General features: G+C 37.8%; 1 pseudogene; it reads right to left on the reverse strand.

Annotated features, from left to right (window-relative positions):
• Positions 1 to 5037: 5037 nt before the first annotated feature.
• On the reverse strand, positions 5038 to 8264 carry LOC129062881 (T-complex protein 1 subunit zeta-like; annotated as a pseudogene).
• Between the last annotated feature and the right edge of the window lie 15731 nt (positions 8265 to 23995).

Raw genomic sequence — 23995 nt, forward strand, 5'->3', positions numbered from 1 at the left:
AAAAACTCCCAACAAACAAATCTTAGATCAGATGGTTTCACAGGTGAATTTTACCAAACATTGTGAGAAGAATTAACACATCTTCTCAAAAAATTCAAGAGGAGAGAAGACTCCCAATCTCATTTTAAGAAACCAGCATTATCCTAATTCTAAAACCAGATAAAGACACTATCAAAAAGAAAATTATATAGGCCAGTATTCTTGATGAACATAGATGCTAAAATTCTCAACAAAATATTAGCAAATGGAATACAGCAATACACCAAAAAGATTATACACCATGATCAAGTGGGATTTATTCCTGGGATACAAGATTGGTACAATATACACAAATAAATAAATGTGATACTGCATAAACAAAATGAAGGATAAAAATAACACCAGCATATCAACAGATGCAGGAAAACATATGATAAAATCCAGCACCCATTTATGATAAAAACTCTCAGCAGAGTGGGAATAAAGGGAAAATACCTCAACATAATAAAGGTTAAATATCACAAACTCACAGCCAACATTATACTCAAAGGGCACAAACTAAAAGTGACCCTGCAAGATAGGGATGTTCATTTTCACAACTTTTACTTAAAGTAGTCCTAGAAGTCCAAGCCACAGCAATCAGACAAGAAGAAATTTTTAAAAAAATCCATATTGGAAAGGAAGAATTAAAGCTGTCATTTGCAGATGACATGATACTGTACATAGAGAATCCTAAAGATTCCACCCAAAAATGCTAAAACTGATAAATGAATTCACTAAAGTAGCAGGATACAAAATAAGTATCTAAAAATCAGTTGCATTTTTATACACCAATAATAATCCATCAGAAAAGGAAACTAAGAAAACAATTCCATTTACAATTGCATCAAAAAAAATACCTAGGAATAAATTTAAGCAAAAATGTAAAAAACCTGTACTCAGAAAATTGTAAGACACTAGAAAAAGAAACTGAAGAAGATACAAATAAGTAGAAGTATATACTGTGTTCATGGCTAGGAAGAATTAACATCATTTAAATGTTTGTAATGACCAAAGTAATCTATAGATTTGATACAATTCCTATCAAGATACCAATGGCATATTTCATAGACCTATGACAAATATTCCAAAAATGTATCTGCAACCACCAAAGACCTTGAATAACAATGGCAATATTGAGAAAGAAAACCAAAGTTTGAAGAATCATACTACCCAATATCAAACTATACTATAAGACCACAGTAATCAAAACAGCAAGGTACTGACATAATATTGGAACAGAAAAAGGAGCCTAGAAGTAAACTCACACTTTTATGGTCAATTTATATTTGACAAAAAAGGCAAGAACATACAATGGGGTAAAGATAGTCTATTCAATAAATGTGTTAGGAAAATTGGATGGATATGTGCAAAAAATCAAACTAGACCACCTTCGTATACCATACACAAAAATAAACTCAAAAATGGATTAAAGACTTAAAGGTATGACTAGAAACCATAAAAATCCCAGAAAAAAATAGGCAATAAGGTCTCAGATATGTCTCATAGCAACAGTTTTTTTTATTATATCTCCTAGAGCAAGAGAAACAGGAGGAAAAATATACAAATGAAACGATGTCAAACTAAAAAGTTTTTCACAGCAAAAGAAATCGTCAAAAAAATGAAAAGACAACCCACTGAATTGCAGAACACAGTCACCAATGATAAGGGGTTAATATTCAAAATTTATAAAGAACTTATGAAACTCAACTCTAAAAAGAACCAAACAACCCAATTAAAAATGGGCGAAGGATCTGACTAGACCCCTCTCCAAAGAGGAAATACAGAGGGCCAAAAGACATATGAAAAGATGCTAAACTTCACTAATCATCAGAGTCATGCAAATTAAAACCATAATGAGATATCACCTCATATCTGTCATAATGGCTATCATCAATATATCAACAAACAACAAGTCTGGCGAGGTTGCAGAGAATAGGGAACCCCCATGTACTGTTGGTGGGAATGCAGATTCGTGCAGCCACTGTGAAAAGTTGTATGGAGTTATCTCAAAAAATTAAAAATGAAACTGCCTTATGACCCAGTGATTCCACTTCTGGCAAAATATCTGAAGAAATCTGAAACACTGATTCAGAAGAATATATGCACTCCTGCACTCACTGCAGTGTTTTCTACAATAGCCAAGATTTGGCAGTGGCCCAAGTGCCCATTAGTAGATGAGTGGATAAAAAAAGCTGTGGTACATATATTCAGTGGAATACTGCATGGTAACTAGAAGGAAATCTTACCTTTTGTGGCAGCATGGATGGACCTGGAGAGTATCATGTTAAGTGAAATAAGCCAGTGAGAGAAAGACAAGTACCATATGATTTCACTCATATGTAGAATCTAATATACATGATAAACTAACCAACAAAATAGGAACAGACTCATAGACACAGAGAACAGACTGACAGCTGTCAGAGGAGAAGGGCATTGGGGGACTGAGTGAAAAAGGTAAAGGGATTAAGAAAGAAAAAACTTAGACACAGACAATAGTATGGTGATTACCAGAGGGAAAGGGGATGGAGGGAGGTAGGAGAGGGAAAGGGGGGATGAATGGTGATGGAAGGAGACTTGACACAGGGTGGTGAACACACAATATGATATACAGATGATTTATTGTAGAATTGCACACCTGAAACCAATGGCACCCCAACAAATTCAATTAAAAAAGAAAAGAAAACAAAAAACCTACAGTGAGTAACCAACTTCAATCAAGCCACTACTTCTAAGCAAAAACTTTGGAGTGAATGGAAAAGAGGTTAATTCATTGGAATAAATTTATGGAATTTTTTTAAAAAGAGACATTCTGAATTGATGTGATTAAAAAACACAAACAGACAAAGGGTGGAGTTGTGAGAAGGCAAAGTTTGTATAATTGAGCACCTTCCCTATGTGGGAAAGATATCTTGCTTATTTAGCTTTCAAACTAATAAACCCTGAAAAGGCCAACTTTCATTTGTATTTCTTAAGATAATTTTCCTTCCTTGTGGCCGATTCTAGAGCTGACGGCTTGTATAGCCTTTTCTTAGGAATATGCTAGCCAACTTTGAAGGAGGCTAGGGTCATTTTCTTAACACTGCATTAAAGGATAAGGTGTGTGGGTAGGGAACATTGTAAAGAGGAGAAAGACAACCTTTTTTCCAGCACAATCTAATTACATTGCCTCTAAACCTGCTTATTCTGCTCTTTGTAACTCATAATTCCAGAGCTTTCATATCTGCAGACTTCTGGGGTTTGGACTAGACCAAGAGTTGTGCTATGGGCGACTGTTCCTATTGTCATTTTGTGTCCTGCTGATCCCTCCCTACTTGCTACTCCAGGACCACCCACCTGGCAGGCAATATACAAGCTGTCAGGAAATTCCCTGTGCCCATCTTGGAGGGAAGTGCTGCCAAAGCTGATTGTTTCTGGGAATGCCATTTCTTCCCTGCCCTTTCAATATTCTTGTTATGCTACTCCTGTGATCACTGCCAATCTGTAGAAAATTACAGGATGAATTTTTGTGAAGGACTGAATTTGCCTGACTTATTTTTCTGTTGTTCATTTTTGGGGAAGAAAAGGGACAGTGCCTGTTGCACACCATTTGTGTGCAGTTATTGGAGGCTATTGGGTTGATTCATCCAACTTATTCACGATTCTGGCATTGCTATGCATGTGCTGTCAGGGCTTAGCATTAAATGATTTTCTGTGTCCAGATTTGGATCGCTGTCTCTGCTTGCAAATTATTTTTCACAATGGCTCTCCTCTCTCTCTCTCTCTTTCTCTCTCTCTCTCTCTCTCTCCCTCCCTCCACACACACACTTTTCCATTGTCAAGTTCAGGACCCATTAATACTTTTCTTAAGTTTAGGGCTGGGATAGGCCTACTTTATTTTTGTCCCTGTTCATAACCCAGTCATTGTGTTCTGCTAAACAAAATAAATTACTAGAGGAAGATACAGCCTCTACTCTCTAGATACTAGTAGCAATGCCTTGTGGTGATAAAAAAATGTCTTCATATATTGCTAAATATTCCCCAAAGGACAAAATTGCTTCTGGGTGAGAATCACTAGGGCAGAGAGGTCATACACACCCAACTTCAAGCAACTTGTTAAGACAACCTCAAAAGTAGTGAACAGGCTCAGCTGTTCACCCAGCTGTGTGGACCACCTGTGGCCAATTACTTTGACAAGATTATTAAGTTACAAGATTGGGCACGCAGCCTCAGCTATAGGCAACCGTATACACTCTGTGGGTTGGCTTTACTGGTGGGATTGGGTTACACACATTCCACTTGCTTTGCTCTTCAACTGGTTCGAGGTAGCTCAGTTACTTGCTAACTGATAGTGATGACAGTTTGAGTGGCCATATGACCCCAAGGTGGTTGAATGAGTTTAATAGAAATAACCATAATCACTTTTGCCAAAATTATTATTGTCTTTATTGCTGATGTTATTGTTACTTTTTTTAAAGTTCCAAAATTTGGAGAATGACATGAAATTTTACTTCATTTTATTTTTCAAGAAATATTTAATAAGGTAGATAACATATGGCTTTCTAACATGTGTTTTAATATCACAAAAGCTGAAACAAAACATCCTGTGCATCGGGTGAAAATGGCCTGCTTTATGTGTAAACACTGAGTATTATTTTTAAAATACTGTAATTATAACTTCAAACTTTGGAATTTGAATAAATGCCAGCATTCTCTTCTTTCTTCATATGTGAAAAGAAAATTTCTTTGAAGCCCCGGCCAGGCAGCTCATTTGGCTAGAACATCATACAGATATACCTAGGTTGCAGGTTTGATCCCCAGTCAGGGCACATACAAGAATCAACCAATGAATGTATAAATAAGTGGAACAACAAATTGATGTTTCTTTCTTGCTCTCTCTCTCAAATCAATAAATACATTTAACATTTTTTAAAAAGAGAACTCCTTTGAAAATCACTTGAAGCCAGGACAAAAATTCCATAGCTCTATTCTTAGGATCATTCTGTAGAGTCTTCATGATTCAATAATACAAAAGAAGCTTCAATTCAACCTTTTAGAGAATCCGTCTTGCATGATCTCATCAACCAGGAGAATGTTAGTGACAATCACAATGCAGAAGTGAAGAAGCTCTTTCTTCACACAATAGCTGTCCCAGATGCCTACTTCTGCTGTTACCATTGGCTCACCTGTGTTAAAGTTCACACCCACAAACTGACCTGATTCTGAATGTTCTGCTTGAACTTTAAGTAGTGTTTTCTGAAGATTAAAACCAGAATTCTGAGCAAAAATCCTTGGGAATAATGAGAAAATGAGCATCAGCAAATGCTTGAACTCCAAATTGGGCCCTGCCCATATTTACACTGAGCGTGTATTTAATCAGAGCTTCTGCCATTGTCACTTCCACTGCACCAGCACCTAGAACTACACAGTCATTGTCAATAGCAATTTAACAGCCCTCAAGCCCTCTCTTATTGCATCTTTGATTTGGGTATTTGCCTATTTTCTTCTCTGAGCAATAATGTGATTGAGTGAAGATGGTTACATTTCTCAAAAGAGGTGAACTTCTAGTCTCCCAATGTATTCTTGTAGACAAGTCTTGCATGTCCCAAACCATCAAGATTTAGGTCATCAAAAGAATTTAGAGCTACTGCACCACAAGCAAGAGTAAGCCTTTCCATATGTCTCCTTTTGGCTCTCTGCGAAGCTACTATGCCTTCTTTTACAAGTGTTTAAGAAAAATGGGTCAATTCCCTTTTGATGAATAACAACAAATCCTTTATCTAAGAACTGAACTTTTTCAGTTCTATTAGTTTTTTTTAACTCTATCTTCAATGAATTTCTTTCAGCTTTTACTAGTTTCTCTTTTCTCCACACTTGGAAAAAAAAAAGCCAGAATTCACTTGTGGTTTTTTTTCATATTCTAATGGCACATTGCACATGAGGATGTTTGCATCTTCTATTCTTTTTTTCCATATCAGGTTGCCATGCCCCATGGTTCGAAACAAGACTTCTTATTGTTTGTATCAGTTTCATATTTATGTTTCATCTGCGTGATCTCAGCCATGAAGAACTCAATAGGTTCATCTCATGTTTTAATGGCCAAAATGGAGTCAACTACAGCCTCTGTTACGACATCAGCAAGCTCTGCATGAACTTCAGTACCAGAGATGTTCTGGCCCCATCTATGAGCATTTCCCTGTTCATCTCGTTGCTTATTTTTACTTGTTCCAAAACCTGTGGTGCCTTTCCCGTAGCAGCTTTAAACCCTTCTGCTGATATTCTGGGATGAAGACTTTCAGAAGTGCAGAGATCCACGTGTGTCAGCAGTTCACCGATGATTAGAGCATCAGAGGCTGTGCCACCACCAGTTATGTCACCCTGGGCTGTGGCTACTTTGGCTTTTAAGGAGGCTGTTGGGTGTTGAATTTACATTTCATGAAGCAGTGCATTGCCACCATTAGTAAGTTTGATGTCTCCAGAAACAGAAACAGGCATCTTCACGGTGCCTGTAGGCCCCAAGTTGGTCCTCAGCACATCCTACCTCCCCTGGGCCGCATGGATGTTGACCGCCCATGCTGCCTGGGCTCAGGCCACCCTGGGTTTGGGGTTCAGGATCTTCACAGCCTCTATAGCTGAGCCAGCAGAAAAGGAAGAGACCTGCTGTGAGGAGTGCTCAAAATTGACTTAGAGATATAAAATTTTATTGACTTCTCCTTAAATAACTTCAGATCTGCCTTTTCACTAGCTGCTACATGTACTGATAGCCTCTTAAATAGAACTTATTCTAACCTAAGTTCCTCATCATTCGTCTCCCAAACAGCATTTTAAAAAGCTTTCTAATTTCTATTAGTACTTTGTGTTACCATCCTTGTAACAGCACACATGTGAGGTGCCTAATTCAGTTATCTTCCTCCAAGCCATTGTATGTTGAAACATACAATGATCAGATTACCTTTTCTAAATCAAAGGGTGGATTAAAAACTTTATTCAAAAACAGAAAAATGTCTTTATTAAGTATCGAATTCAAGTTTTGTGGCTCAGCAGAGTTTTTCCAATATTTACTTTCATTCTGTATTTTTTCCTCCCCTTCCCTCCTCCCTTCCTCCCTTCCTTCTTCCCTTCCTTCCTTCTTTCCTTTCTCCTTCCTCCTTTCCTTCCTCCTTTCCTTCCTCCCTTTCTCCCTTTCTTCCTTCCTTCCTTCTTTCCTTTTCTTCCTTCCTTCCTTCCTTCCTTCCTTCCCTCCTTCCACCTATTTCTCCAATGTTATCTCTTAACCAATCATTTCCCAAAATGTGGTCCATGGTTCATCTAAAGAAGAAAAAACAAAGATACTTTTTAACATGCAGATTTCTAGGCCTAGCCCCAGAATTTCTAACAATAGGACCTGAATATCCAAAAAGAACTGAAATAGTATTTATTCTTAAGACTCAGCTCAAACTAACTTCTTGTCTTAAAACACTTAGTGCTTTTCATCTGGTACTTATCACATTCTTAGTTGGAGGGGAAAGATGAGGAGGATAGAAAATTACTACAATCTTAGTGCCAAGAACTGTTCTAGTCACTTTATATTCATTAGTTCATTACATCTCTGCAATATCACTATTTACTTTACATAGGTGGAAACGAGACTTAGAAAGATTTCTTTACTTGCCTGTAATTACATTTAGTAAGTAGGGGAGCTTCTCACTCCAAAGTCCACAAAGTCAGTACTGAGCTGTGAACTTGCTCAGACTCCATTCTGATGTGTCTTTGTATATTATACTCTCATCTCATGCCTGTCACTGAGTAAACTCTTTGTGTACCAGTCCTTGATAAAATGGCTCAGTGGAAAAAAACAATAGGCTTAAAGTCAAACCAATTTCTGCTTGAATTCTGGCCTTGGCATATCTTGGCTTCTGCTAGCTGTCCCTCGGGTATGGCCATCTGCTTCTGGGTCAGAACACCGCCAGCTGATAGAATGGATGAACAGGAGAGGTACAAAGGGCAAGAACCTGCTCTCTTTGAAGGAAGAAACCTGGAAACCTCATCCTACCTTTCTGCTTATATTCCATAACCTAGTCCTATAACCAACCTAGCTTCAAGGGAAGCTGGAGCGTATTTCTTTATCTATGTGGCCTTGAGCCCAACGGAAAATCAGAGGAGAATAGATTTGGAGAGCTTTTTATGCCATCCAATCATAATGGACATTTAATTTCTATTCCCTTTTTTTCTGGTTACAATACCTTGTTCTTCCTCTGGGCAGCAACCTCTTCCATCTCACAATCCATGACCTTTAGGTGAATCTTATTTCAGACACCAACGGAGAGCAGATGCTTCAGGTCTAGCCAGTTAGAGACGGGTATGCGATTCGAGTCAGGCCAAACACACCAAATTAGAGTGAATCCTGAGGCTTTGCTGGAGGAACTGGCATAGACAAGGGCCCTCCCTGCCAGCCTTGAAGCCATGAGGCAGCTTCCTAGAGGTCTGCAGAGTCTAAAACCATTGCAGAGGGAAGCAGAACTGAGAAGCCCAGATGGTGAGATGGACACAAATGATATCACTTGTGGCCCTGGATGAGGCGCTGGTTGAAGCCCCACAAAGGCTGGGACCTACCAGGGGATGTTTTATTTATATCCAATAAATTTCTTATTTTGCTTGAGCTCTTTGGAGTAGAGTTTCCTGTTCCTCATAGTGTGCTAAGTAGACAGATATTCAATAAATGGTCACTAATAAGATAGTCATCTTTGAATTTCCCACACTAGCACATTTCCTTGTACATAATGGGTGCTTCAGAATTAAGGATTGGGAAAATAAAAGGAAAAAATGAATAAATAAGTGATTGAGACTTAAAGCATCCCTATGAAGTTGAAAGAATTTCATTAGTTTCTTTTCTTCCACTTACCTTCTCTGACCATGTTTTCTTTGAGAAGTCACAATTATGAAAAAATTGGCCAGATGGCTTGGGATGTTTTTTAGAGCCTTACTCAAGACCTTGAAAAGCAACCAGGAAGGGAAGATCTCCCCAGTTCCAGTCAGGTTTTGCCCACATGGGAAAGTAGAACCATTCCTGAATACTTTCAACTAAAATTTTATTCTCACTAATCATCCATTGCCTGTCTTCTTGGTGATGGAATGCTGTGAGGGCACCATTTTAGTGTCATCAGATGGAGTCCTCATTAAGACAGACAGTTCCTGCTCAGGTCTCCTCTAAGGGGACAAGGGAAACATTTCTGCAACAGATCCTTCAATGCAGCAAAATATGGAATTAATTCTAGCATTTGTTACTGATACCCCTTTAGCTTCCAGAACAGATTTGAGTAGGCTTTCAGTAAAAGGCACATGTACAATAGATTTGCTAGAACCAGGAGAGAGAAACAAGTGCCATGCAATGAAGGGTGATTATATCTATTCATTGCAAACATTTTTATTCATTACTACATTTATGTAGCTTACCATGTGCATGGTTAAGTGCACTGTTTTAGGCACGTAACTTTTTTTAAAAAAGATTTTCTTTATTTATTTCTAGAGCAAGGAAGGGAAGGAGAAAGAAAGAGAGAGAAACATCAGCATGTGGTTGCATTTCTCACACTTCCTGCTGGGGACCTGGCCTGCAACCCAGGCATGTGCCCTACACTGGGAATGGAACTGGTGACCCTTTGGTCTATAGGCCAGCACTCAATCCACTGAGCCACACCAGCTAGGACTAGGCAAGTAACTTCTTATCAATTCATTTAATAACTCACAGCAGCTCGATGATGGTAGCTCTTATTATTATTTTCATTTACAATAAAGGAACTGAGTATAGAGGTTGAGTGACCAGCTCATAGTCATGTATCAGTAATGGATTCATAGAGCATGGTTGAACCAGGACTTGAACCCAGTCTAATTCAGGACACGACATGAGTTAGGCAGAGATAAGGAATGCCATTTTAGAGTCCATCAGCCAGGGTTTGAGTCCCTTCTCTTTCACTTACTAATAACCGTGGCAAGTCACTTAACTTCTGTAAGTATCAGGTTATTCAACTATAAAATGGGGATAATGATAATTGCCTCTTGGGTTTGAGGTAAAGACATAATGTGTAAAGATATGTGGTACAGTGAGTGGCACAAAGCAAATGAGACATAATGCTAAACTCTACGTGCAACCCTTTGTTATCTCCTTTAAATAATACTCTGAAGTAAATGTTAGATTATTGGTTATGGAACCATGAATTGTTTCCTCCTTTCCAATGTCATTTGCAAAAAACATCTTCCATCTCTCACCATTTCATTCTGGTGACATTGCTAAGATTATACCTCTGGGGCAATAACAAAACTATGAAAATTGAGGAACATTCCAGGGGTTCAAACTGGACAAAAGGGAGGTGTGGATAGGATGTGAAATAATAACAGGGAACAGACTGAGTGTCTGTCAATTTTTCTTACTGAGTATGCAAATCCTCACTAAAGCTCATCAAATACGAAAGTAGGATTTAGCCGGTACAGCCCAGCTCCCCTGCACTATGTGCTTTTGAAATGAGCTCTTCTTTTTGTTAAGCAAATACACAATAAACTCCCTATCTGCCTGTCCTCAGAACCGTAAGGAAGGAAGAGTGACATTGTCATTCAGGGCTGCTGACACAAAGAAAAGATGGGGCGCCGAAGCCGATGAGGGGGTGATTATGTGGAGGAATGGTCCTGTTATAGAAATAACCGAGGACTGTCCCCATTGGCCTGAACACTCTGGTGTGTTACTGTGCTATGGAGAGATTTAGCGATAAACAACACACCTCTGCTTAATTACTTGAAAAGCTTTAAATTCAACCACTGTGTGTGTGTGTGTGTGTGTGTGTGTGTGTGTGTGTGTGTGTGTGTGAAGTTAAATAAACAAAACTCAGTAGGGAAATAAAAATCACATACCTTCCAGATTAAATTCTGTTTCTGCAAACCTCGTCTGAGAGCTGTCCATTTTATGCCACCGCGAGCATTGCTGAAAGGTCACGAGGTCAAGCATGAACACATGGGCTGGGATACAGGGCACCTTTCCCCTTTCTTTCTGGGAATTAGATCTTAGACCTCACAGGCCCCAAACTTGAATTTCTTGTTAATCTAATAAAGTGCTTTCTTTTAGGGAATAAAAAAGTAAAAATAATTTACAGTGAAAACCTTGACTTGATGCTTCTACCAAAGGGAAGAGGCAGGGTCGCTGGGAGCCTGCCTGAGGCTGGTGGGAACCTGCTCAGCTTGAGGTGTGAAATGGATGTTTCATCTCTGCTTTTCCCTCTCCTGCTTCTCTCACCTCCACTTTTTCTTCTTCCATACTTTCCCTTGTTTATTTCACCTTCATTTTCTAGCTCTCTCTCCCCATCTTTCTTTTCTCTTCTTTCTCCTTTCTTCCTCTTTATATTCCATTTTTAATCTCTTTTCCTTACTTTTGAAGCTTTCTCTAATTTGTACTAAGCATCTAGAGGAAGCACCTATGAGGTTGGGGGAGTAACCCAAGTGTACAGGCTGAATGCCTGTGTCCCCCCTTAGGAAGATGCCCAAAGTGATTGTGTTAGAGGGGGAGCCTTTTGGGAGGCTGTAAGGGTGGAGCTCTCATGAATGGGATTAGTGTTCCTACAGAAGAGGCTGCAGAGAGCTAGCTTGCCCCTCCTTCACCATGTGAGGATACAACAAATGAGAAGCCTGTGACCCAGAAGAGGACCCTCGCTCAACCATGCTGCACCCTGACCCCGGACTTCTAGCCTTCAGAACTGTGAGAAATAAATTGATGCTGTTAATAAGCTGCCCAGACTATGATAGTTTGTTACAGCAGCCCAAATAGATTAAGACACCGAAAGCCAACTTGAGATCCCAGTCATGCTAACCATTTACCAATTTTATATTAAATGCAGCCCTTACTCAAGCTAATTTCCTCAGTAAGACACGCTATGGCATGTCCTTCAAGGTCAGCATTCGTGATGACAAAATGAAACACAATGAGGTATGATTTTATTATATTTGGTAACACACATGAATGACTAGGAAAAAAACCAAAAAGCTCTTTTTTCTTTGAAACTTTCCCAGTTCTTGGAATTAATACAAATTTATTACAGCTGATGGGTTGGACTCCTAGGTTTTCCAGTGCCTCTAATTCAAAACATCTAAAGTTAAGTTTATTTGTTAGCAGAGGTAGATTTGACTATGCACCAAAGGGAGACAAACCATGTCAAAACTGTGTTTTAGTTAAAGGCCTAAATGCAACTTGTTCTATTGTCATGTGGTCTTAATTCACGAGGAAAAAAAAAGCTGTAGGAGGAACACAGCGACTTCACGAGCTGGACTCTAAAAATCTGCCTGGTTCTCCTGGACTTCACTGAACTCTACTTCAGGACTGACAGGGTCCTGTTAGTAAGAGGTAGTCCGCGGGACTGACTGTTAGCTGAGGGATGTGTTTTTACCTCCAGCATGGCAAGCTACTGCAAAGGCCTGCTTAGCCATTGCAAGCATTTGGAGAGGTATCTTGGGAGAAAACAAAGTTTAAAAAGGGTTGGGCAATCCTCCGAGGTTGCACAAGCTTGCCAGAATGCTACTCCATTTCATCTTAAAAATAATATTTTGATCCCAGACCATACCATGTTTCTGGCTAAATGTTACACTTAACAAGCTTTATGCAAATTACCATACACAGTCACATACTGTTTGCAGCTGATTCCATTTTTAGCAATGCCAAAGGAAAGAAGGAATCTCAGGACGGTGAGTGCATTTGATATGCCTGATACTGCTCTCAGAAGGTCAGCTCCACCCAAGCCTTCCCCACAGGCCAGCATTCCTGAGAGCTCTTCAAACAGCTCCCTCTTGCAGGAGAACCCTGGAGGCTCTGCCAAGTTCCCCCCGCTGGTGCCTGAAGCCCCTCCTCCCGCAGGTCTAGGAGGAAATCTGGATGGTTCAGCATTTTGGCTGGCTTTGTTCCCCACGGTCCCCCTTCCATCTGTGATGGAGGCCTGCTAATTTGCTGGCCTCGGCAGTGAAGCTAGAGAAGGGGAGACAAGGGTGACAACTGTGGTTGCACTGTGTGTGTGTGAACCTGTGTAAATGTGTGTATTCCAGCCACAGGCTTTTTTGGGATTATTTTTGCATAAAACCACCGGGTAAGATGAATTCCAGATTTAAGAAAGTAATAGTGCCTGAACATCAATTGTCCTAGCTTACACTGGAAACTTCACACTCTTATTTCTTTCTTTGTAGCTTTACTATGAAATATTACATACCTATGAAAGAATAAATTTGTATGTCAACTGCAACTAAAAAATATATTTAAAAAATAAAAAGTGAATATAGTATAATGAGCATAAATATGTGAATGAGCATATTTACATATATATTTTTGTGTGTCTATATATGTATGTATAACTATATAGCAAAAAGAAAAATAAGTGAACATCTATGTATGAAACATGTAGGTTAAGAAATAAAAATAGGAAAAAAAGAGAAAGTTTTTCATACCTTTGACACACCCCCATTTCAATTCTTCTCTGCTCTTTTTAACATTCATAACTTCCATTTTGTTGTACTTTGATACATATGTAAGTATCCCTGTATAAGCATTGTTATATTTATAAGTTTTTAGAAATTACATAAATAGAATACTTAATGTGGTTGTCTGTAACTTACTGTTTCCACTGCATGTGATTTTGAGACTCATCGGTGCTTATCTATGTTATATATACCATAAATGTAGCTGAAAGCAGTATGAACGAATGAATGTAGTTCATTTTCACCACTGTAGTGCATTTGTGTTATAACTGCATCCCAATTTATTATCCATTCTGCTATTCTGTAGCAATCGAGCTCTTTCTGACTGCTCTGGCTGACGTGAGCAGTGCTTCTGTGAACGTTCTCCCACCTGCCTCTGGGTGTCCATATGCACAAGTTCCTCCAGGGCACAAAATGTGTGTGAAAGAGCAGAGTCATGGCATAGGTCGACCATCAGCTTTACTGCCTAACACCAAATTGCTTTCCAGAGTGGTTGTACAAAGGTGCATTCCCATCAGCAGTACAGGAAGGATCAGGCTGTCCAGCATCTTTGCCAATGTTTGGTGTTGCCAGACTCAAATGTTTGCCGATCTGATGTGTGTGAAATAGAACATTGTTAGGATTTTAACTTGTACTGCACTGAACAGTAACCAGCCTGAACACTTTTTCATGTGTATTGGCCACTCATGCTTCCTTTTTTGAATTCATATCTTTTGGCTATTTTTCCTCTGGGGTTTTTTTTTTTTTTGTCTTGTACTTGTTGGTACATAATACTTAAAAAAACTATATTCCAGATACTAACATTTTTTCATTTTTCAATGTGATAAATGTCTTTTAACCTTCTTTTTGAAGCCCTTTGATAACAGAAGTTTTTAATTTTAATGCAGTCAAAATTACCAATAATTTTTGGCAGTTAGCTTTTTCACCTTGTTTAAGGAATTGCGCCTGACATCAAGATGATAAAGACACTCTGCTTTGCCTCCTAAACTTTTAAAGTTTTGTGTTCACACTTGAGTCTTTAATACATCTGCAACTGGTTTTATACAGGACACGGGAAGAATTTCTTTTTTCAAATGGATAAGCAAGTGCCCCATCCCATCGCTACTCATGGCACGGTCTATGCTGCCCCTTCCCCTTCTGCCATACACCAGGTTTCCATATACATGGGGCTCTAGATGATATTCCACTTTGGGTTCTAGATGATATTCCATGAGTCTATTTGCTACACATGCCAAGATAATGTTCTTACCTATCAAAGCTCTGCAATGTCATGCTTTTTGTAGTCTCTTCGCCTTGTTATTCCTTCCCGGGAGTATAGTCATTATTTTAAACCTTTTGCGCTTCTTCATGAATTTTAGAATCCACGTGTCAGGTTTCGCTAAGAACGCTACAGGAATTTATATTAGAATTTTATCAAATCTGTAAATCAATCAGAGAGAATGGATATATTCACCATATAGAGTATGTGAATCTTCAAACGTGCTTCCGTCATTCCTTTGTCCCTCCTTCCCTCTCTCCTTTTCCTCCCCGCAGAACTCCCATAGGCGCGCATGCTAATTTGATGTGAATATTTTCATTTGTATTTTTCAATGTGTAGCTAAATGCAATTTATTTTTACGACTTTGTAACACCTTTCGTTTAATATTTTATTGAATTTATTGGGGTGACACTGGTTTTTGTAACATACGCTTTTATATGTATTTTAATTTCTATAAATGTTATTGTATAATATCATTTCTTAGTCTTTTCAGAGTCTCATTTCTGTTTTTCAGATATATTTAAAGTGCTTATATGCATATCTAGACAGTTCTTGCTACCTGCTGCATAGAGCTCCATTCTTTGAAGCTACCTTATTTTATTTATTCACTCCTGCAGTTATGGGTACCGAGGCTACCTTTAACTCACTCCACCCTCTTATGTACACACAAACGATGGTTCCATGAACAGCCTCATACAGGCATGTATAGGTGAATTTTTTGTGTGGCAGTACATTCAGAGGCAGAAATGCTGTGTCACAGAGTGTGGTTATGACTAACACGACCCTCTTTTGACAGATTTCTCCCCGGAATGGCTACAGTGCCTAGTTCCTAATCTTTACCTTCCTGTTGCATTATCTGATTTTCCAATTTTATTGTTGTAAAGGTTTCTGGTTTATTTAATTTGCATTTTCCTAATAACTAATGGCTTTGAGACTCTTGACATGCTTATTTATCTTTTGGGTTTCCAAATGTGTCATTTAGCCAGTCATCTGGAATGATTTTGCTTGTTGATTCACAAGACATTCCTATATATTCTCAATATTATTACCTTCGTCTGTTTTAGGCACTGCAAGCATCTTCTTCTATATCACATATCTATTAATTTTGTTCACAGTGTCTTTTGCTGAACATACATTCTTTATTTTAAAATGCTATTTATTTATTTATTTATTTATTTTCCAGTACTATGAGATTAAGCTATAATTGACAAATAAATTGAGTTAGCTTAAAGTGTACAACATAATGATTTGATATATGATTATATTGCAATCACAAGTTTAATTAACACTCATCACTGTACATAATTACAATTTTTTCTTATAATTAGAAGTTTGAAGAGCTACTCTCTTGGCAACTTTAATATATACAATACAGTATTATTAACCATAGTCACCATACTGTCCATTACATCCCCCGGACTATTCATCTTACAACTAGAAGTTTGTATCTTTTGACCCCCTTTACCCATTTCCTCCACCCCTACCACCTGCCTCTGACAACCACTACTCTGTTCTCTGTTTCTATGAGTTTGGTTTTCTTAAATTTCATATGTAAGTGAGATCATACAGTACAGTTGACTCTTGAACAACACAGGTTTAAACCGTGCGGGTCCACTTGTATGCACCTTTTTTTCAGTAAACGCTGTTGGCCCACTGCATCCCTAGGTTTCATATTCATGTATTCAACCAACTGCTTACTGTAAACAGTTCTGCAGTTTGAGGCTGGGGATCTGCAATGAGGAAGCCCAACTGTATGCATTCTTCTATGCCATTTTATGTAACAGTCTCCAGCATCTGTAGATTTTGTTATCTGCAGAGGTTCCTGAAACAGCTCCCCAGCAAGTACCAAGGGCCTCCTGTTAAGTTTTGGGGGAGTCAAAGTTATAGGTGGATTTTCAACTGCAGGGAAGAGAGGAGTTGGCACCCCTAAGTTCTGTGTTGTTCAAGGGTTAGCTGTATTTGTCTTTCTCTGTTTTATTTTACTTAACATAATGTCTTCTCTCTAGAATTTATTTAGATCTTCTTTAATGTTATATATTTAATAAAATTTTCTAATTTTCTCTATGAATTCTTACACATACTCTCTAAGATGTATTCTTAACATTGTATGTTTTTAATGCTATTTAAAAAATCCTCACCTTCCTGTATTTCAAAATATTTACTGGTTTGTTTCTGGTGGAATAAAATGTGACTGATTTTTGCATGTTAATCTCATTCTAGTCATTTTGTCAATTACAGTTATCAACAGTATTTGTCTGTGAATCCATTTTGGTTTTCTGTGTTTTGATATCTTCCTGTAGTGGATTGAATTGTGTTTTCCTCCCCAACCCCAGCCCACACCCTGAAATGCATGTATTGAAGCCCTGACTCCCAATGTGATGGGCTTTGGAGACGGAGCCTTTGGAGAGAATTTGGTTTAGATGAGGTCATGAGACTGGGTTCCTCATGATAGGATTAGTACTCTTATAAGAAGAAACAGAGAGCGTGTTCTGTCCCTCCCACCGTATGAGCACACAGCAAAAGAAGATGACCACATGCAAGCCAGGAAGTGAGCCCTCAGCAGGAACCAAATTACCCAGTGCCTTGATCTTGGACTTCTGGCCTCCGGAATTGTGAGAAATAAATTTATGCTGCTTAAGCTACCCAGTTTACAATCTTTTGTTATAGCAGCCCAAGCGGGCTACTGTACTTCTTTTCCATATATTTACATGTTTATTTTGCCTCACTGTTCCAGCTAAGATCTCTAGGAATATTTATTCAATATTCCTAAAGCAATAAAAGTAGTAATAGGAGGTATCCTCTCCTTCCTGAATTTAAAGGAAATGCTTCTTATTTTTCACCATTACCATGATTTTAAGTAGATGCACTTTATCAAGTTAAGGATGAATCCTTCAATTTCTACTTTGCTAAGATTATTGAATTTTATCAACTGCTTTATCTGCATCTATTAAGATGACTATATGATTTTTTCTTTAAGCATATTAATTAGTTAAATCATACCAATAGATTTAAAATATTCCAATCTTTTATTGCTTCAATAAACATTTTATACATTTTGTTATGTATCGTAGTCTTTTGTTTCAATGGACTTTTTTTGGCCTCAGTAAAATTATTGAATCTGTGTTTATTAGTGGGATTAACCTGCAATTTTGTTTTCTTATATTCTTATTGCTGATTCTGATATCAAAGTTATACTCATCTTGCAAAATGAGTTGGGGAGTATTACCTCTTTTGCTCTTCTATAGATTGAATAAGGATATCATCTATTCCCTGAAACTTTGTTATAACTCATTTATAAAATTATCTAAACCTGTTGTGAGAAGAAACAACTGATTCAATTTCTTTAATGGTTATAGAAATATTCTATCTTTCTGTTTCTTCCTAAGCTTGGTAACATATAATATTTTTTCTAGAAATGTATCTATTTTGTCTTAAGTTTTCAAATTTATTGGCATTAAGTATTAACAATATTCACTTATTAAATTTTAATCTATGCTCTATCTGCAGTTATATCCCTCTTTCGTTTCTTTGTGTGTTCTTCATGTTTTGTCCTTGATCGATTTCCCCCATAGATTTGGTTATGTCATTAATCTTTTTCCAAGCACAGCCTTTTGGATTCGTTGATTCTATGCATTATATCTTTGTTTTCTACTTCATCTTTCATTCTCATTATATTATTAGAGATTTTATGATGACTTAAAAAATTACCTAACATTTATTGGGAGACTGGCACTAGTCAATTACCATACCAAAATGCTACATAAATATCTTATACATTATCTACTTTGTCTTCATGATATAGGTGAATGATACTACCACTATATCATTTTACAGATTAGAAAACTGTGAAAGTCATAGAGACACTAACTCACAAAATTGGAATTCAAATCCAAGTCACATGTATGGTACTATTCCTCTGTTTTCTTTGAAATATAATATAGAAAATAAAGGCATTGTTTAACTTCAGGGAATAAATTAGTAATGTTGGGATTTCAGGTGTGGTATGGAGCCATGGATTCATTTTGTTTTTCTGTGTTTTGATATCTTTTTGCAATGGTTTGAATTGTGATTTCCTCCCCAACCCCAGCCTCCATCCTCAAATGCATGTGTTGAAGCCCTAACTCCCAACATGATGTACATTGTAGATGGGGCCTTTGGAGATCATGTTGCTTGAATTTGGAGTTGAAAGCTACAGTCAGTCATGGCTGCTATCCTCTGAGGTATGCTAAGGATGGCAGAATGAGGGAGCTTAAGTATTACCTGAGTCCTTTCCAGGCTTTCTATTTCCAGATAAGTATGAGCCAAAAAATAATTGTTGGACATATAATAAAGTTCTTTCTTCAAATGATCAAATTGTAATGAATATTTTTTTGAGTGTCAGTTTTGAAATAGCTTGTTTAGAATCAGTTTTCAAAGCACTTTCCAAAGCTGCATCTAATTCTCATACTTCTTACAATTTCAGAGGCCTGTAGGTAGGTAGGACAGTTATTACCACTCTTCATATGCAAATGTGAGAAGTTGTATAACTTGCTCAATGTTATGTGCATAGTGAGAGGCAGAATAATTCTCTAATGCAGACTTTCTGATTCCCAGCTTGTTCATTGCTCTTTAAATTTATACACTACATATATTTAAGATCCTCTCTGTGTAAGATATAGAACTGAGTTCTGCAGTGTAATAGAAAATTGTTTAAGTCATAGATCGAAGGTATTCACAGAAATAATTATGATAAAATATTAAAAGAAAGATTCAAGTAGAGGGTTATGGAAAACTCAGAAGAGGGAGAGAATTTATTTTTGAATGGAAAGAAGAGAAGGATTCTGATATTTTTCTACTAAGCTCCAGATCAATCTTTAGAATTAATTTAGACCTGGCCAGGTAGCTCAGTTGGTTGGAGCATCTTCCCATATACCAAAAGGTTGTGGATTCAATTCCTGGTCAGGGCACATACCTAGGTTGTAGGCTTTATCCCCAGTAGGGGTGTGTATGGGAGGCAATGGATCCACGTTTCTCTCTCACACCAATGTCTCTCGTTCTTTCTCTCCCCCCATTCCCCCCCCCTCTCTAATCAATACACATATCCTTGAGTGAGGATTTTAAAAAATGAATTAACATCAAATATTATATTTTGTGACATAATATTGTATTACATACAATAGAATAAACAAACCAGAATATCAATGAAAATTCTGGGAAAAAATTAGCAAAGTGTATAGCTTGGCACACTGTAGTACTACTCTCAGCTATATTTTAGGAACTTTTCCATGTTTCTATAGGACCATGGTAAGACCACCACTCTCACTATCAGATATTCTCTACTATAACCAAGAAAAAAAAACTATGAATGGAATTGAAGACCCATCTTCCCCAAAGAAACCACAAGACTAATGTTACTGTGTCTCATATACCTTAGTCCCTCCCAGAAGTTCAAAAAGCCAGATCATTAAAGAACAGGTCAGTAAAGAAATATCTTCACATATAAGGGTCTGTGTCCCACATCACCTAAATCCTTCTACTCTGCTCTCTGTGACTTATGTTCTCTCTTTGGCATAATCTTCCACACCCCTAGTGTCTCCTCTGAACATTCACCCCTTTATCTTCTGATCTACCTAAAATCCCATTCTCCCCTTTATATTATGGTCTATCTAAATAGGTCAAGAAAAGTGGGTTCCAGCTCCTTTCCTTGAAGCTCTCTCAAGTGGCACCAGCTTTTCCTTGCACAATGTTCATACTATGGACCCAAGAGATAATTGTGGTGCCCGCTTAATTTGCCATTGTTTTCCTAGCTCATTTTAATCTTCTCTCAAAACCCCCAAATATTTTGAAGCATACGCCATTAGACAAAACTACCTTATATTCATTCTCCTTGAAATCATTTCCTGATCTTTCAGTCTTACAACTCATTAAAGCTCTTAGCCTTTGGCTCATAGTCTTTTTCTGTAACTATTCCTGTCATCATTCTTGGTGACTTTAACAATCATGTCGATGGTCTATGAAACAACCTGTCCTCCCAGAACCTTGACCTCTTTACTTGAAATGATGTCTTCAACCAGTCCACCTCCGCCACTTACTTTCATGATTAAATTCCAGACCTCATCATTGATTTTAACACCTCCAAGTCTTTATTTCAAGAATTCTATTCTTTGACAATCACTCTTAGCTTTCCTACACATTTACCCCAGCATTCCAATCACGACATTTCTTTGCCCCATTGGGAACTTCGGTTCATTGCCCACAACTTTTCCCCCCTTTACCTTATACCTCTCTTCTCACTTCTATCTTTTTAAACTGGACTAAGTTGCATGCTCCACCCCTCCTTTGCATACAATGTAAACATCCTTTCCCCCGTTTCTCCCTGTTAAGAATCACTTGGCAAAACCACAACCCCAGTTAAATGAAACTCTCAGCCTCCTCTATTCCTGCATCTGAGCAGAGTATGGCCAGGGGGAAAAATTTATTACAAAGCCATGTAGACTGATTCTAAATCTACAAACACAAAGCTCACGTGGATCCTCAGCACTGCTCAGCCAATTTTCTTCATCTCTCTAGTCAATTTCCTTTCCTACTCTTTGAGAAGATTATTTCACACCTTCTGTCTCTTCAAACCTTTCTTCCTTTCGCTCTCATAACTGATGATCTCACTTGCTATTTCTCTGAGAAATAAGAACAATCAGAAGAGAAAAATATATCTTCCAACACCAAATTTCTCAATTTAATTGTATCTGTTCCTTTGTCTTCTGCCTTCTCTCCTGGTAAATGAAATAAACTTTGCTAGTTCCTGTCAAATGCTTATGTACTGGCTCTCATGTCCTATAACCTGGTCAGGAACCTGGTCTTACCCTTCTTTCCTGAGTCATCAGTTTCCCCCTTTCTGTGGGGGGTCACTTCTATCGAGAAGCAGACTGGATAGGTTATCTCTTGATAAGGAAGAACTACTCATTCATCTGCCAGGGATGAAGTAAGTTATCTGATTGGTGAACAAAAAAGCTCAGCTCAGTTATTTCTTCCTCTCTTTCTTCTTTAGAGTCTACCTCCCTAAAGAAAGCTCCCATTTTGTTCCTTTTCTTCAAATGGTAAGTTTTACAAAGGCAGAGTCTAATAGGGAAGGTTTACAATTGTTCAGCACTGCCAGAAACTGGGCAGGTAAGTCTGCCTACTTCTCTGTAAAATACTGTCAATCACAACTGGCTAATTGACTTAAGTCCACCTGCCCCCAATAGTAATGAAAGTAATATTTTGATCTTTAACTGCCTGTTTCTTATCTTTCAGTAGATTCAGAATGTGTGCAGTTGAAGGGGATGTTTTTACTGCGTTCTCTCAAACCCCAAAATCTCCCATGCTAAAAATATTCCCTAGAACTTGTCTTTCTCCATCTCTCACTGTATATTAGAAATGCCCTCTGTTAAAGCCAAACACCCACAGGTAATTTGCTCTGATTCACTGTCAATTTGTCCTTACCTCCTCTTGCCTCTTGACACTTTCAGTCCCAACATACCGCAGAAACTATTCTGTCAAGACCACTAAGTGACTTACATCTTTCCAAATCCAATGGTCAATTCTCAGTGCTTGAATTACTCAGTTTCTCAACCTCATTTGCCACTGTTGATTACTCCATCTTCCTTAAAATGCTCTCTCATTCTCTCTTCCCACCCCACCCCCCTCCTTCCTGAATACCGTATTTCACTTCTTGGAAACCACTTAGGTAGGTGTTCATCCTAGGCCAGTTCCTTTTTATTGTTCTTCATTTTTTCATCCCCCATCATCACATAACTTTGAAACTATCCTTCCCTTATTGTTCTTAATCCTTCTCCACCCTGTTTTTCCTAGGATCAGCAAACAAGCTGGCATTGGCACCCTGTGACTCTAGTAATGACTTTTTTTTTTTTTAAGAAACTGCTTTTCATTCTCAATGTTGTCATGGAAGGCCTCTTTTTCTTTTAGCCTTACCTGAAACCACTTTGCCAGTGCTACTTTCAAACTACCACTTGTCCATTTATTTGAAAAATAACTTCCTTCTTTGAAGATCACTCCTTTCTTCTGGCCTCACCAGTCATTATTCTCTATGAACCTCCATGTCTTTCGTCCTTCTTCACTGGTACCAGACACTCTTTGCTCTTCTTGCTTCTTTTCCAACACACTGGGCAGACTGCCTCAGGGTCTTTGCTTATGCTGTTCCCTTGTCCTGAATCACTCTTCCCTGATATTTCCACATGGCTCTCACTTAACTTCCATTTCAGTGAGGCTTTCTCTGACATCTTTTTTAAAAATTATAAGACTCTCAATTTAGCAGTCTCTATGGCTTTTTACCATAATTTACCTTTTTCAAAGCTCTTCTTCCATCTGACTGACATACTACATATTTTATTTTGTTTATTTGCTCATTATCTATTTCTCCCACTGTAATATAAATAGGTTCCATGGAAACAGTAATTTGTGTCTGTTCCTTTTTTTTTTTTTAATAGTATCTACCTCATAGGAAGCCCTCCTGTAACTGTTTAGCAAAGCTATAAATGAGTGAATGATTGAATTCTCCTGGGTGAATTCAACATACATTTATCTGGTGCATTCCTGCTTTGCCTGGGTCTCTTGAACTCCATGGTTGTCATCTGACTCAGCTTTAGCCACCACCTGCCAACTTGTTCCATCTTAGAGTCTATGACCTTATATTCTCCCATTTCTCACTGTCTTTAGACTGTCATCTCTTACCAGATGCATAAAATTGCTTGGGAGAACATTTTGGCAACATATATAGAGAAATCTTTAAAAAAATGAATTTTTGACCCTAAAATTATATTTAAAAAATATGTCTATAAAAAATAGATGTCTATCTCAACCTTAATTTTAATTTGAAACAAACCTAAGCATTTATTAATTGGAGGGTAAATAAATTATATACAAATAGCCAATAAACATGACTACATATGTAGTTATTGACATAGGAAATGTTTATTATTTTTTAAAAAGCAAAAATCCCAGTGTATAAGACAGTAGGTACATTATGAACATATTCTTACATGGTAATAACCACACACATATAATTCAGTTTACATACAGATAGGGTCTCAGAACATTCTACTTTTCCTTTCTTTCTCCCCTGTTAAACTCAGGTTGGTGGAGGAAGAGGGAGTAGGGTGCTGGGTAAGACTTTCTAAGCCTGGAAATAAGAACATAGGTTAGAAAGGAAAAGATTGATAGGATTGATTATATAACAACTTATCAATGCTCATAGAGATAGAGGTTTCATATATATGTATATAAAGCTGA

This window comes from Pteronotus mesoamericanus, unplaced genomic scaffold (assembly GCF_021234165.1).
Source record: "Pteronotus mesoamericanus isolate MK-2021 breed Mesoamerican mustached bat unplaced genomic scaffold, CSHL_Meso_final contig_164, whole genome shotgun sequence".
NCBI classification, from domain to species: Eukaryota; Metazoa; Chordata; class Mammalia; order Chiroptera; family Mormoopidae; genus Pteronotus; species Pteronotus mesoamericanus.